The sequence below is a fragment of the Mus caroli genome, chromosome 2 (assembly GCF_900094665.2).
Source record: "Mus caroli chromosome 2, CAROLI_EIJ_v1.1, whole genome shotgun sequence".
Lineage (NCBI taxonomy): Eukaryota > Metazoa > Chordata > Mammalia > Rodentia > Muridae > Mus > Mus caroli.
Genome location: NC_034571.1, coordinates 128,296,163 through 128,309,921, shown reverse-complemented (window position 1 = coordinate 128,309,921; position 13,759 = coordinate 128,296,163). Strand labels below are relative to the sequence as shown.

Genomic DNA, 13,759 nt, shown 5'->3' with positions numbered 1-13,759 from the left:
ATATATATATATATATATATAATGCTCAAAGGCTTGTTTTGTGCAGATTTCTTTAGCTGGTGTGAAGAATGAAGTCATAGGCAAAGATGTAAAGTTATTAAAGTAGCTGTTTGTGTGTCTCTCTGAAAACTATAAACTCCTACATGGAAGGGGAAAAAACAACAACAACACACAAAAAAACAAACAAATAAACAAACAAAAACAACCCAGCACCATTGTAAAGAATACCTGCTGCTCACTGTGGAGCCAAGAGAATACATGATTGACAGATGAGGAATGGGGGTGGACTATACCGCTAGAACAATCTGGGCTTAGAATAAGGATACTGTTATGGTTATGGTTTGAATCTAAAATGTTTACTACAGGTATCGGGATTTAAACCCTTGGTCCCCAGCCATTGGTGCCAATTTCGGAGGCCGTAGAACCCTTAGGAGGTGGGACCTAGCTAGAGGAAGCTGGTCACTGAGGAGCAGGTCTCACGAGGAGCAGGTCTCATGCATGACTCTCCATGTTCTGGGCAAAGGTTCTCTCCGCTTACTTATCAGCAGTGATGAAAATGTGCAACCTCCCATTCCTGCTACCCTGTACCCGCCAGCTCTGCTCATGCCTTCCAGGCCAGAAGGGACTGTACCTTGCCAAACTGCGAGCCAAAATAAACCTTCACTCCTTTAAGTTGTTTCTTCTCGTGTATTTTGTCATAGCAACAAGAAGACCACTACAGTCATAAACTTGGACAGCGAGATGCAAGGAAGAAAAAAAAAGAATGGACAAAGAGCTATCGATGTGGCCAGGGGTGGGGGGCCAGCAGATTCTCTAGATGAGCAACTTGTTGCACAAAGGTTTAGAAACTGGGATAAGACTTTGATGTGAAGTTGAGGGCTTCTGTTTGGGACATTCTGACCTGTAGGTACCCATAGGACTTCAAGGTCAAGATCTCCAGCAGACAAAGGATGCATTTGAAACGCAGACAAAAATTTACAGCTATGGGATTTTCCAGTAAACAATAAGTTGACAGAATGGTGAAAGCAAAAGAACTATCTCCTACAGAGAGAGTTTTAGAATGAGGCCTCCACAGAACCCCAGGTCAAGTGCTGAGTGGTGAAGGATCTTCGTGAAGCTCTGCCTCAATGCATAAAAACAATCTGTGTGCGAGGGACAAGTAAGCCCTCAGAAGCAGGGACTTCACAAATCTATGGCAGGAACCACAAAAATGAATCAAGCAAGCAAAACCTGTTTACTCTTAAGTGGGGATGTTGCACGCTGGTCGGGGATTCTGGGAGCACAGGGCAGCAGAGGCTAATAGCTAGTGTCCCGGAAGCTTACACTATAAGCCTTGGATGTGAGGAAAGACAAACCTCTTTCCACTGTCCGATTTTATGATTCTAATCAAGTCTCACTGCTTGTTCTCAAAGAACAGATGTGCAAACCCAACAGAGCAGTCTTCACCTTTTCAAACACCAGGAGCAGAAACGCAAGTCAGAAGCTAAAGCTGATCCTGTCTGGACTCTCATCTGCTGAACAAATGAGAAAAATACAGCTTGTTCATGTCTACCGAGTGATGCTAAAGACTTTCTCTAATTGACTTCTTCGAAGAAAAATTACCACTAATAACTCGATTTCTTCCTAGTCTTCCCCACCCCCACCATTTTAGATAAAAGAATTTAACAAAATATTAAAAGCAAAGGAATGGCTTCCCAGGTAGCCAACTTAATGGTGACAGACATTATGAATCCCCTGCACCTCTAACCCTAATCCATCAGATAAACATACTGAGTTTCCCACTCTATGGTTTTACCAATGAAAAACGGTCTATTCCAAATGACACGGAAAACCTGTCAACCAATGCTTCTCTAAGGACAACCACAGTCTTACTGATAGCAGCCATGTGATACTATGGAACAATCTCAGGTTTCAATTTAATTGTGGTAGCTAGAGTTTTATTTTCCTTTTCACAAAACAGACTACAGGGTTTCTGCTCTGACCCGACAGGCGACTCGTCTGAGTGCCTCCTACTCCGCCTGGGAAGTAGCTGAGCTCTGCCATTCACCTCTCCTGGACATTTACCTTCCCTTCCCACCCTGCCCACCATTGCCCCATAGCTTTTACCTGGGTCCATCTATCTAGATGACAGAGGTAGGTTTACTAGAATTCCTGCTTTCCTTGCTGTGACATTACAGGGACACTGTGTCCCCTCCAAAGGACACAGCTCCAGACTGTTTCTTCTTGCTCCTTCCTTCCAGTCACAAAGCCTCAGTCTTTCTTGCTCCCTTCCTTTAGGACTTGCCCTCACTGTGCCCATCTGCCCACGATTTCTAAAGGGTCTCTTTTAGAGCCCTCCCCAGAGGACTTGGTTTACAGATACCTTCTAGTCAGGTCCTAAGACATAGGCTTGAAGAGTGGGCTTTCACCAACACTGTCAAAGGATATTGTCTGTAAACTCTGACATACTATAAGGTTTCCATAAACCCAGCACAGACTCTTTTGAATACGCCAGGTTTCAATGCCAAGGAAATCCAACTGAATCTTACCATATTCCTACAATTCTCAGTGTGCTGTAAAAATAAATAAATAAATAAATAAATAAATAAACATACAGAAGACATATGTTCAGGATTTGAATGTCCCTGCCAAGCTAACCAGAAGTTTGTTTTTAAAATAGGTATCTGGAGAAAGGGTTGAAGGATTCAGACCCATCTTTGGGAAAGAGACAAGGTTCCATCTTCCTGACATATACTGCCATCAGGATACCCTGACCCTGACCCTGGGATGCTAGCTCCTGAGAGCGTGCCATCAATTCTGAAAAACAACTAAGTAGATTTATATCATTGTTAATAATTACAGTGATCACAACTGCTACTTTTGAAAGAGGTCAATAACGGTGACCTAGATTTACTATGTTCCCCAGTAACTCTTGAAATGAAAATGCAACGCAGTTTCTAAGGTACACAGTTCTTTTTGTTCATTTCTCAAACAAATGAAACTTAGCTTCAGGTACTCACTAATGACACTTCGTAAGAGAGCATTGCCATTGATCCCTCCAGATCTCTTGGGAGAAGGTAGAGGATTCCAATTTTCTAGCTTTTGTTTTAGGCTTGTTCACACGTTTGGTGGGTTGGGTTAGGTTGGGTTGGGTTGGAGGGTTGGTGTATTGAGCCTGGGTCATACTTATGTAACTCAGGCTGGCTTCAAGCTCAACATCCTCTTGCCTCAGCCTCCTGGGTGTTAGGCTTACAGGTTAAGTACCGCCAGCCCTAGCTTACGGTGGATTCTTTGATAATTCTACAAAGATGTTGTTCAGCAACCAGCAGTTTGTATTGCCAGGACTCCACAGATGGGTACTCAAGTCCCTTAGATAAAACAGAGTGATATTTGTTTACACATCCCCCCTCATATTTAAATCATTTCACTATTGGTGGTACTTCATACAGTATAAATAGTTATAATAATGTATTATTTTAGGGAATAACCATCAAAAACTGTCCAGGGCTGGGGAAAGAGCTCAGATATAGAGTGTGTGAAACAAATATGTATATGTTCAGGACAGATACTCTTTCTCCCCCAAACAATTTTGACTTGTAATTATTTAAACACAGGGACTCAGAACCCAGAGCATGGAAAGGAGACTACATTAGCAAATCTGAATTTATAAGCCCTGACAGGCATTCTTTTTTTAAATATTTTTATTTCCTTTTTTTTTTCTTTTTTTATTTTTTTGGTTTTTCAAGACAGGATTTCTCTGTGTAGCCCTGGCTGTCCTGGAACTCACTCTGTAACTCTGTAGACCAGGCTGGCCTCGAACTCAGAAATCCACCTGCCTCTGCTTCCCAAGTGCTGGGATTGGGCGTGCACCATCACTGCATTCTTAACCCCCAAATGAACTGAATTGTCCAAAGTCAGGATCAATCTGTATTATGCATCTGCCCTGGGGGCCCTGACTTTTCTGAACACAAACTCTTGATGCTTAAGGCATGTCCCTGTTGGAAAAGGCCTAGAGTCTCAAAGCTAACCAAGACAATCAGAAAACAGACTTTTCACTCTGATTCCACAAAATATCTCCTTATTAAAGGGCTTTCACATTAGCCCCTTAGCTGGAGTTTAAGTAAATGAGTAAATGATTTATTTCTAAAGTCATTTCTGGGTATACAATATAACTGACTCTAATTGAACTAGGAAAGCCATGTAGCAATTTGGGCTATGTTTCAGTTTTGAAGATCCATTTATATGCAATAACCTGAGGTTCTCTGAGACAGAAATTCTATCGGGGACCTTTTTTTAAAAGGCAATCTGACAGTGTTTTCTCTGAATTTTAAAGGTGATTAGGCCATTTTGACCAAGCAATTCTATTTCTTGGAATTTAGTAATAAAAAAATTTTCAAACAAACTCATGAAGAGTAATGAAAAGAAATCTGCTATCTTTCACTGTACAGTCATGAGAAACCCATTAAAGCCTGCTGTTAAAGCCCAACAAGATTCTATGTCTTACCAGATGGTATACAGTGTTACAAAGATGAGATAACCAGTATCCAGACAATAAATAAAATTATCATAAGATACAGTTATGAAGACAAAGCAAGTCTAAGAAAAATAAATGTAGTGTGATGCAGTTTATATAATAAAAATGCATCTGCATGTACAGTATGATTCAATTTATATAACAAGAGAACCACGTATATGTATTTGTGTATGTAAATGAATGGACAAAAGGAGGAGGGAGACACTTGCAGCTGTTGCCAATGGCTATATCTGGGGAGGGTGTAGGTGGGAAAGAGTACTTTACATATTGCTTCTGTATTTCTGCATTGTCACTTCAACTGGAACATATTAGTAGCTCACTTACATCATTTTAGAAACCAGCGAAAATAAAAACTTAAATTCCAGAGAGGGCTTTGGCTATGTAATCAATAACCAAACATCAGTAGATACAGGAGAACCCCACCTCGAGGGGCTACATTTCCAGTTGACCCAAAGTGATCGCCCATTGAAGACTGGGAAGAAAACATTAGGTTGGGTTCGCCTTGAAATACTCGCCTGCAGAAACAGATCTAACTTATCAGTGTTCAGGATAAATACTGCAACTGTCGAGACAGGGAGAGATATCCCATGATTTGCAGAATTCAACCAGTGACAGAGGCAAGAGAGCCTCTCTGACCCTGTAAAGGAAGTCACTCATTTTTCTACGGTAAACTGATCACAGTTCAAAGCTCTGTCAAGTAGTGAGCCTGAAAACCATGTCCCTCCTCTCCCGACTCGGAATATTTGCTGGTACCTTAGAAAATGGGGTGAGGGGGAAAAAAGCCAGATATTCAGAACTCTATGCTCATTTAAAATAAAGGAGACTATTTCATGAATTTTAAAACCTCCCCGTTTAAAAAAAAAATTTAAGTCTGAAAAAGGAAATAAAACTAATGGCATTTTCTAGGGCACAGTGCATCTGAGAACTTACACTTGACAAAAGGACCGACGTGGGAACTCTCAGGCTTAATTCCTGCCACAAATGTGTCCGGTTTGGCAATAACATGGATTGTGTGCATGCAAGTGGAGGCCAGAGGTCAACTTCCCGTGTCATTCCTCAGTTGCAACATCCTTGAGCTTTGGTTTTTTTGAGACAGGGTCTCTCACTAGCCTGGGGATGACTGACTGCTCCATGCTGGCTATCTAGCAAGCCCCAGGATCTGCCTGTCTCTACCTCCCTGGCTCGGGAACTCTCTGGAGTAACCCCAGTATTCCCAGCTTTGTTACATAGTCCTTGGGCTCTGTCTCAGGTCTTCATTTCTATGTGGAAAACGTTGTACCAGCTGAGCAGTCTCCTCAGCCCCACTTCCAAAGAGCACTTTTTAGTTTACTTAACTTATCTATTTTATGTGTATGAGTTTCTGTCTGCATGCATAGCTGTGTACTATGTATGTACCTGGTCCTCACAGGGACCAGAGACAGCATCTTCCTCTGAGACTGAAATTACAGATGGTCCTAAGTCACCAGGAATCAAACCTGGGTCCTCTGAGGAAAAAAAAAAAAAAAAAAAAAACAGCCAGTACTCTGAACTAGCTCTCCAACCCCAGCCAAGCACTTTCAAATGAGGAACTTTCAAGTTCCAGATCCTCAGATTCCTTGCTTCACTATAAAATGTGCATGCAGTGGCAGACTCCTCTGGCAGCTCCTCCTGGAAAGGGACACACATGCCTAAGGTCCCTGACACCTGTTCAACAGCACCTGTGTATGTGGTTTACCTGGCTCCTCAACCAGAGGTCACAGCAGTCTCACTGAAGCCATTAAACTCTGCCAGCTGACCTTACTTTTCCTTTTGACCTTCATGTTTTTATTGATTATTTGGCAATTTCACATAATGCACTTATTTCTCGGTCCTTCCAGGCCCTCGCCCTTATGATCTCTCCGAAAACCAAAGAAAAGATAATACCAAATCTTCACTCTTAGTCCTCAGCCCATGTTATTGTCAATTAATCCCCTCCTTCACCCTTCCAGTCCATGCAACTCCATCAACAAACACCCCTAGACCGAGACTAGGAAACAGGGCTTCATCCTCAACTTGCTGTTCGGATTCCATCTTCACAGCAGTTGCCAGAAACAATCTGTTACATCTTAGCCGTGCCACTTAAAATAACTGCCTCACCATGTTTTGTGGTGAGAGAGTAAGAGAGAGAGGAGGGAGAGAGAGAGAGAGAGAGAGAGAGAGAGAGAGAGAGAGAGAGAGAGAGAGAGAGTCCCTTCTGCAGCATGCACTATACCAACTACAAGTAACATGGAACCGTGGTTTAAAAGTTGGAGTTCTGGACTAACATGGTGCTTGCCTATAATCAATTCCAGCCTTTGAGAACCTAAAACAAGAGGATGTAAAGTTTGGAGCCAGCATGTGCTACACAGCTAGACCGAAAAACTAAACAAACAAAAGGTTTCAGTGTCAATCTACTTAGATTTCAATCCCAACTCTAAACCCATCACATGATTAGCCTCCCAAATATAAGTTCTCCAACAATGTAAACCTAAGAGACTGCTACAACTCCATAGCCCACCCACCCCACCTCGGCAAAAAAAAAAAAGTGTCTAGAAAGATGAAATGAAGTGGCATGTTTCAAGTTCTGGACAAATATCTAGATTGGGGGTTTTGGTTTGGTTTGGTTCCCCTTTACTAAGGTTGTTATTGAGACTATGCGCAGAAGAGTTGAATGTTCCCACTAATGCCCACGGGAGCCAAGGAGGCACGATGTGCCCCTAAACATCAGTGGTCCCCAAACACTTCTCATGCATGTTTCCATCCTCCTAAAGCTAAATTGCTTAATATGGTCTCTTTTTTAAGCCGTTCTGGAGGACACAGAGGCCCTGGGGATGGCATCTGGCTCCTGCATTACAGTTCAAAAACCCCACACTCATGGAATTTTAAGGCTATTAGAGCTGAGCAATGTTGTATTCCTCTACCCAAATGCAGTCACAGGGTGAGATGAGTCCAGAGGAAGATCCGGCATCAGGAGGTAGCCTGTGTGGGTCACTGGAACATTCCCTGACTGCCAGATGGAACTCCGAGTATGTCTTCCATGTTTTAAATGAGCTGCTTCTGCATGGTTTCAACAAACAAACCAATGCCCTCTACCCTGATGGAGCAAAGTGAGATTGTGGGCAGTGATCCTAGTAGTATCAGTAGGAGAAGGGGCAGAGTGGTTGTCACAGCAACGCACGAATCACCATCATCCAGCACCATCCTTAACCAGGGGCTTGGGGAGGAGGGTATTAATAAGAGAATCAACCAAGGCTCTGAGTGGACGCATGGGACTACAGGGCCAACAGAGGACACTGTCAGGATAGAAACTCAGGGATGACTGATTCCAGCACTTTAAGCTCTCAATGTCTACTCCTAAAGGAAAACCCAAAACACGAGTCCCTACCTATCCATCCACCAACTCTGAGAGTGACCATGTCTCAGGCCAATGTTCTTCACATTGCAAGGGTTAGGTTCCAGTTTTGCAGTCTGGTAAACACTCTAGACTCTTCTAAGCATATTTCAAATGTGTAAAATTAAATAATACTTATAAGTACCACAGAAATGAATCATATTTATCAAAATAACAAGTTTTTAAATGAACTCACACTGGAGAGGTGGTGCAGCAGAAAAGAGCACTTGTTGTTCTTCCAAAAGGGCCAGGATTAGGTTCCCAGTACCCACGCGGTGGCTAACAACCTTCTGTCACTGCAGCTCTAGACAAAACAATGCCCTCTTCTGGCCTCTTAGGACACTGCACATACATGATACTAAAAACATACATGCAGGCAAAATACCCATACACATAAAACTAAAGCAAATAAATCTAAAAAAAATAACAAACAAAACAAAATGAATTCATTTGACATGCACATCCTTTCAACCCACTGAACAGCAAAGGCTAACAATGAATGGTTCTAGTTCACGCTGGAATTGTCACTTGGATATGTATAAAAATTAAGGACCACCCAACAATATTCATGGACTATGTTCAGACCTCGGTGATACAGATCTACTGAGGTGAAGGCCTCTGGTCTAGGTGGGGAAAAGAGCTGTCTAACATGAATGAGTGGTCTGTGTTGTCTCTGGATCGGCCGCTTAAGTTGAATCTGAGTTACCTGTTCTTCCTGCCTCTATGGAAATGGCTACTTGAGTTCATTCATGCCAAATAATATCCTTTAATTGTTTAGGAGGAAAAGAAAGCTTTACAAGGGTGCTGGGTACTGAAGTAATGATTTGCCTGTCCCTCCCTCTCGGTAGCTAGAGGTGGATTTCCCCCAAGAGATCGTGTGAGAACTGTGAGGGAGACACCCAGGAAAGGGGGAAAGAGACTGTTCTGTGCTCACAGGGTGTATAATAGTCTCCCTGCAGGTTTTATACATAGTAGTTGTGAGAGGTCTTCAGACGAGACTCCTCTTCTGACCTACCGTCCTAGCCACCTGTTTTGCTTCCATAAAGTAAAAGAGAGAAAGGGTCCAGTTCATACCAGGAATTTTTTTTCTAAAACTGGCCATTCATTCTACTGAACAAAATGATGTCCTGGCTAAGATTTGAAAGGGAGGGCATTCCCCCGCTAGGAACTCTGGTTACATATTCCCCAGAATGACAACATCCAAAGGGAGGAGAACCCAGCCAGGCTCTCAGAAAGTGAGGTTCGCACTCATGTGAAATGTGTTTTGCAAATAAAGATCACTCAGGGACAACTTTTTGAAAGCAGGCTGAACTGTAAGGACAACACAGGATTCTCAGCCATCTACTCGCTACTGTATTAGTACTCCAGTCTCCCCACACCACAGGCAACCCACTCTTTGTTGGCTGTAAAGAACTAGAGGCATGAACACTCAAGGTAGAACTGGAAAACACTATTACAGCTTGAAGAAGCGGTTCTTCTTTAAAGGGTGAGGCTTTATCAAAGAAAAAACTATTCCACAGAAAAATAAATACGAAGGGATAGAAGCAAGATTGTTCTATGCCGTGGGTCTGACGGACCTGGAAATAGGAAACAGTGACATGGACTGCCCTGAGAGTTAAACAGTATCCTTGCAAGCAAGGTTAACATTTGAACTTGAGCCGCAAAACCAGGTGCCTGTCAGCCTAGGGGATGTCCTTATTTCTCAAGAGGTGATTACATCTCCTCCACAGACTCCTTCACTTAGGAAGTGAAAAGTAACTGTTTACAAACTGCAGTCTGGCTGTGCACTACCAACAGTGATCAGCAAACATCCTCAGGGTTCTTGACCTCATTCTAAGTATCAGATGCAGAGCATCTTGCTTTTATGGAACTCACCAAGGTCTGGTTTTCAAAGCATGCGTCATCCCTGACAGTAAGCAAGCAGTGGAACTGGTCACTGATGACACTAACCGAGTCACTAGTGTGCCTCACAATTCTCATTTGTCAAGTAATATGTCCCCAAAGTATCTGAGTTCACTAACAAGGCATTTGCTGAAAGTGTGAAAATTACAAAAACTATTCCTTCCTATAACACTATTACCTAACTGCTCTGGTCCAAAAAATGTAATTTGTTTGCAACTGAAGACTTTAAAATTTAAAAAAAAGTGCAGCTAATTATTACCGTTATAAAAATCCACCAATTCATCAATTCTGGCATTTGGGTTTTGCCTGCTGCACCTAAAAAACTGGGGGTGACAATCAGACACTGTTCCCAGAAGCTTATATCCCAGCCTGTCACAACACAGCATGCCACTGTGATGGGTTCACATACAACATGACAATCGTGTATAAACCCAATTTCATATGAAGAGCAGGGAGCCAGGAATGCAAGGCAATCATTCAGTCATTCAATTACCAGTGAACCAGAATCGAAAACAAATTAGTAGTAGCCTAAGAAAACAGCACGTTCACGAGGGTTGCCAATGATGTACCATGTTGTGCAAAATCAGCAGTATAGATTGATCTACAAGCAGCTAGATTCTTGGAAAGAGGGTAAACAGATACATTAGCAGCACCAGCAGGTTTCAAGGGTGATACAAACCTTTAAAATCCACTTCTTAAAAAGCTCTTTTGAAAGCTTTAAGGGTTTTTTCTTTTCTTTTTTTTTAATTCCCACATTTCCCTATCTGATATGACAGAAAGCACGCAGCCTGGATTCCGGGGCATGTAAGTTTTAACATCATTCACATTTTAAAAGATACAAACATAAAGCTCGGAAAAGAGAATATTTCAGCACAAAGCCCTCCTGTGTGGGTGTGCATTTGTAAAGTAAAAGTAGAATTATTCCAACAGATGTAAATGTGCTCTCTGTGATCAAATGGAGTCTTTTGAAATTCTGTTTTGACAGTTACTTGTAAAACAGCATTTCCACAGCGATTAATTCAGAGCTGGTAGTGATATCATCAAAGCTAAATCAAAACTAAGTTCTGATGGCTGAGTAATAAAAGCGGGAAGGGGGAGGGGAAGGGGGAGGGGGAGCAGAGCACACTAGGGAACCCAACACTCAGCCTTCTGCAGCACACTGTTACATGTGAAGATACACTCGTTCTGTCAAACCAGTTTCACCAACATAAAAACGCTCAGAAAGTGAAATTCCATTTTAAAAGTAAATTTTTTTCTTACAAGAGGTTCTCCCCAAGACACCAGTCATGTATTAAATGTCTACAGTGTAAAAAAAAAGATATAATAGATCAATACACCAGTTGAAAACTATGCAAGACTGTTCTGTGGGGGGAAAATTCTAGATTACATAACACAGTCAGTCAGGGATTACACCACAAGATCCTGGTGAGAGGAATTTCTCATCATCCTCTGTATCACTCTGCAATTTAGGATATCAAAGTTTGAAGGGTTCAAAACATTCGGTTCTCAGTTCAAACACATCTTTAAAAACATCAGTCTTAAAAATACTAAAAGGATTAAGTTGAAATTTCACAGACGCACATGCGCGCGCACACACACACACACACAATCTTCCTACCCTAAAGAGTAATTCTTCACTCTCTGAGATCCTGGGAGTCAGCCCGGGTAAAGTCACTGGTTGCTCTTCCTGGTCATCTTTATTTTATGGTCTGATTTTTCCTTAAAAGAGAAATTCCATTTTTTTTCAAAGCATTATACACCTGCCTGTGCATGGACTTTACTGCTACCCATGTTTAATCAACACATTATCTCCACCAATGGATTAATTTAAATTTATGGACCACTATGCATCCCATTTCTACTTCAAAAGATGGCGACTGTCCACGAATGTTTTGCCCCAAATTAAATCTCAAGCCCCCTGCTTTAGAGAAATAGGAAGAAACACTATAGGAGTTTAGGGTTATTTTTTAAGTCATATCTCAAATGCATGCATATTTGTGGAATATAAGACATTTGCCTTTCTAGAAATGCTGGCTTTATAACTCTAGAGTTGTTCAATTGGAAAATGCTGTGCTTTCACACTTAGATTCAGTAGTTTACTAAGTCTAAACTCAAAAATTGTACAATATAGACAGGGTCTAATTGACTAAGAAAAAACAACTTTAAACTTCTGAAAATAAAGCAATGTTCTTTTACATGCTTTTAGGAGGCCCAGATACTGTCCTGAAGGAGCGCTTAGCCTGTCAGTGTCAACTGGAAACGGTCTATCATTCGTAAGCTGTCCCCAGAAGACGCTGAAGATGCACACGCACACACATTTACATGCGTTGCACAGTGCCAACTATTTCCAACCAAAATAATCATATACACGTCGAGCCGAGCTATTTCTAGCGCAGAAGAGGGTGAACGTCCGGGTAGGCAGAGGAAACCCAGTAGCAAATGATTGCCCGAGAGGCGGGTGGCGGCGGGGTCCCCTGCCTCCCGAGCAGGACGCCTCGCACCCCGCACCTGCACCGGGTCCCCGGCAGGGCAACCGGGGGCGCGCGCGCGCGTCCGGGACGCACCCGCGGGAAGCCGAGTAGCCCGGCGGGCTGGGAGCGGCGGGAGCATCCCCGGGCGGGACCCAAAGCGCCTTCTCCTACCTGTCACTTCGAGGCGAGTCGCTGCCGGGGATGCGGCCACCGCCGCCTCCGGGAGCCCCGCTGTGTTCGCGCGCGCGCGTGTGAGTGTGTATGTGTGTGTGTGTGCGCGCGTGTGAGAGCCTGTTTGCGCCGCGGCTCCTGAGCCGCTCGCGCGCCGCCACCCCCTCCCCGCCGCCGCGCCGCCGAGCCCCTCCGGCGCCGCCCCGCCCTCCGCCGCCTCCGCCCCCCACCGGCCAGCGCCTCCCCGCCGCGCTCACCTCGGCCGCCCGCTGCCCAGGGCTCCGCCCGCCCGCCGCTCCCGCCGAGCCGGGCCCCGTGCGGCCCCGGGCCCGCCGCCCTTGCTCCCGGCCGCGACGCTGCCTCTGGAGCCCAAGCCGTCGCCTCGCAGCCCCAACCTGCCGGGCTACGGAGCATGCCCAGTGCGGCGCCCGGCAGGGCTGGGGGTGGACCGGGGCCGCGCGGGCCGGCCGGGGTGGGGGTTGCTGTCCCGGGGTCGCCGCCGCCTTCCCGGTGCAGGGTCTGGGCGCGCGCCCGTGGGGACTGAGCTGAGCCAGCAGCGGGACACCATGCACCGCTGGCCACGGACTCAGCGGGTGCCCGGCCCGGGAGGAGGGGGTGCGAGCCAGCCAGAACCCCGAGCGGGGAGCGGGAACTGCGCTTTCGTCTATGTTACATTGAACAAACACGGAGAGCTTGTACACTGCAGCAGGCACTGTGAGAGAGGGATTTTATTCATTCAGCCCGAGAAACAATCTGCCGGAGGAAGTACTACAACAGGCTCACACTGAGCCAGAAAGTGATTTCCAAAGTCTTCCCCCAAGTGATCCTGGGACGTGTACCCCACTCCACCCCCCAGGCTTCGGTTCCAGGGATGCTGGGGACCGCTGTGCCCAGCTCTCCTTGTCCCCTGAACTGACACCCGGGTGCCGAAGTCCTGCTGTGGCGGCCTGGCCATGTGCATCCAGCGTCACCCTTTGTGGAGACCCTACACTGGAGCCGCTCCGGAACTCCCCGAGGGCTTCCTCCTACCGAGGCCACTCGGCTTCCTCCCTCTCCTGCCTGGCGGCGGCCACCAAAACCCGGAGACGTGGCACCTGCGCACTGGGGACTGGGGCCCATGCTGGGAACTGGGCATGCTCAGCTGCCTGAGCTGGGCTGGCGGGTCAAGAGGAAAGGGGTCGGTTTGGAGGTTAGCTTTAAAAAAAATGGAGAAGAGGGCAGAAATATAGGCACAAAGGAACAGTCCAGGCACCTTGGATACAAGCAGTTGAAAATGCCAAAGTGTCGCACCCTTAGTTCATTCTGGCCGTTTTC

The 13,759-nt window shown here is 45.0% G+C and overlaps 1 protein-coding gene across 8 annotated transcripts in view; it reads right to left on the bottom strand.

Moving 5' to 3' along the window:
- Plcb4 (phospholipase C beta 4) overlaps positions 1 to 13,492 on the bottom strand; it is a 353,082-nt gene extending 339,590 nt beyond the window's left edge. For 6 of the 8 annotated variants that reach the window (XM_029473924.1, XM_029473932.1, XM_029473929.1 and 3 more), the window contains exon 1: positions 12,446 to 12,611. The gene's annotated coding sequence lies outside the window, so the exon portion shown is untranslated. Of the gene's footprint in view, positions 1 to 11,421; positions 12,417 to 12,445; positions 12,612 to 12,702 lie in introns of those variants that run through there. The other 2 variants (XM_029473927.1, XM_029473926.1) reach the window with 2 other exon arrangements.
- Positions 13,493 to 13,759: the final 267 nt, after the last annotated feature.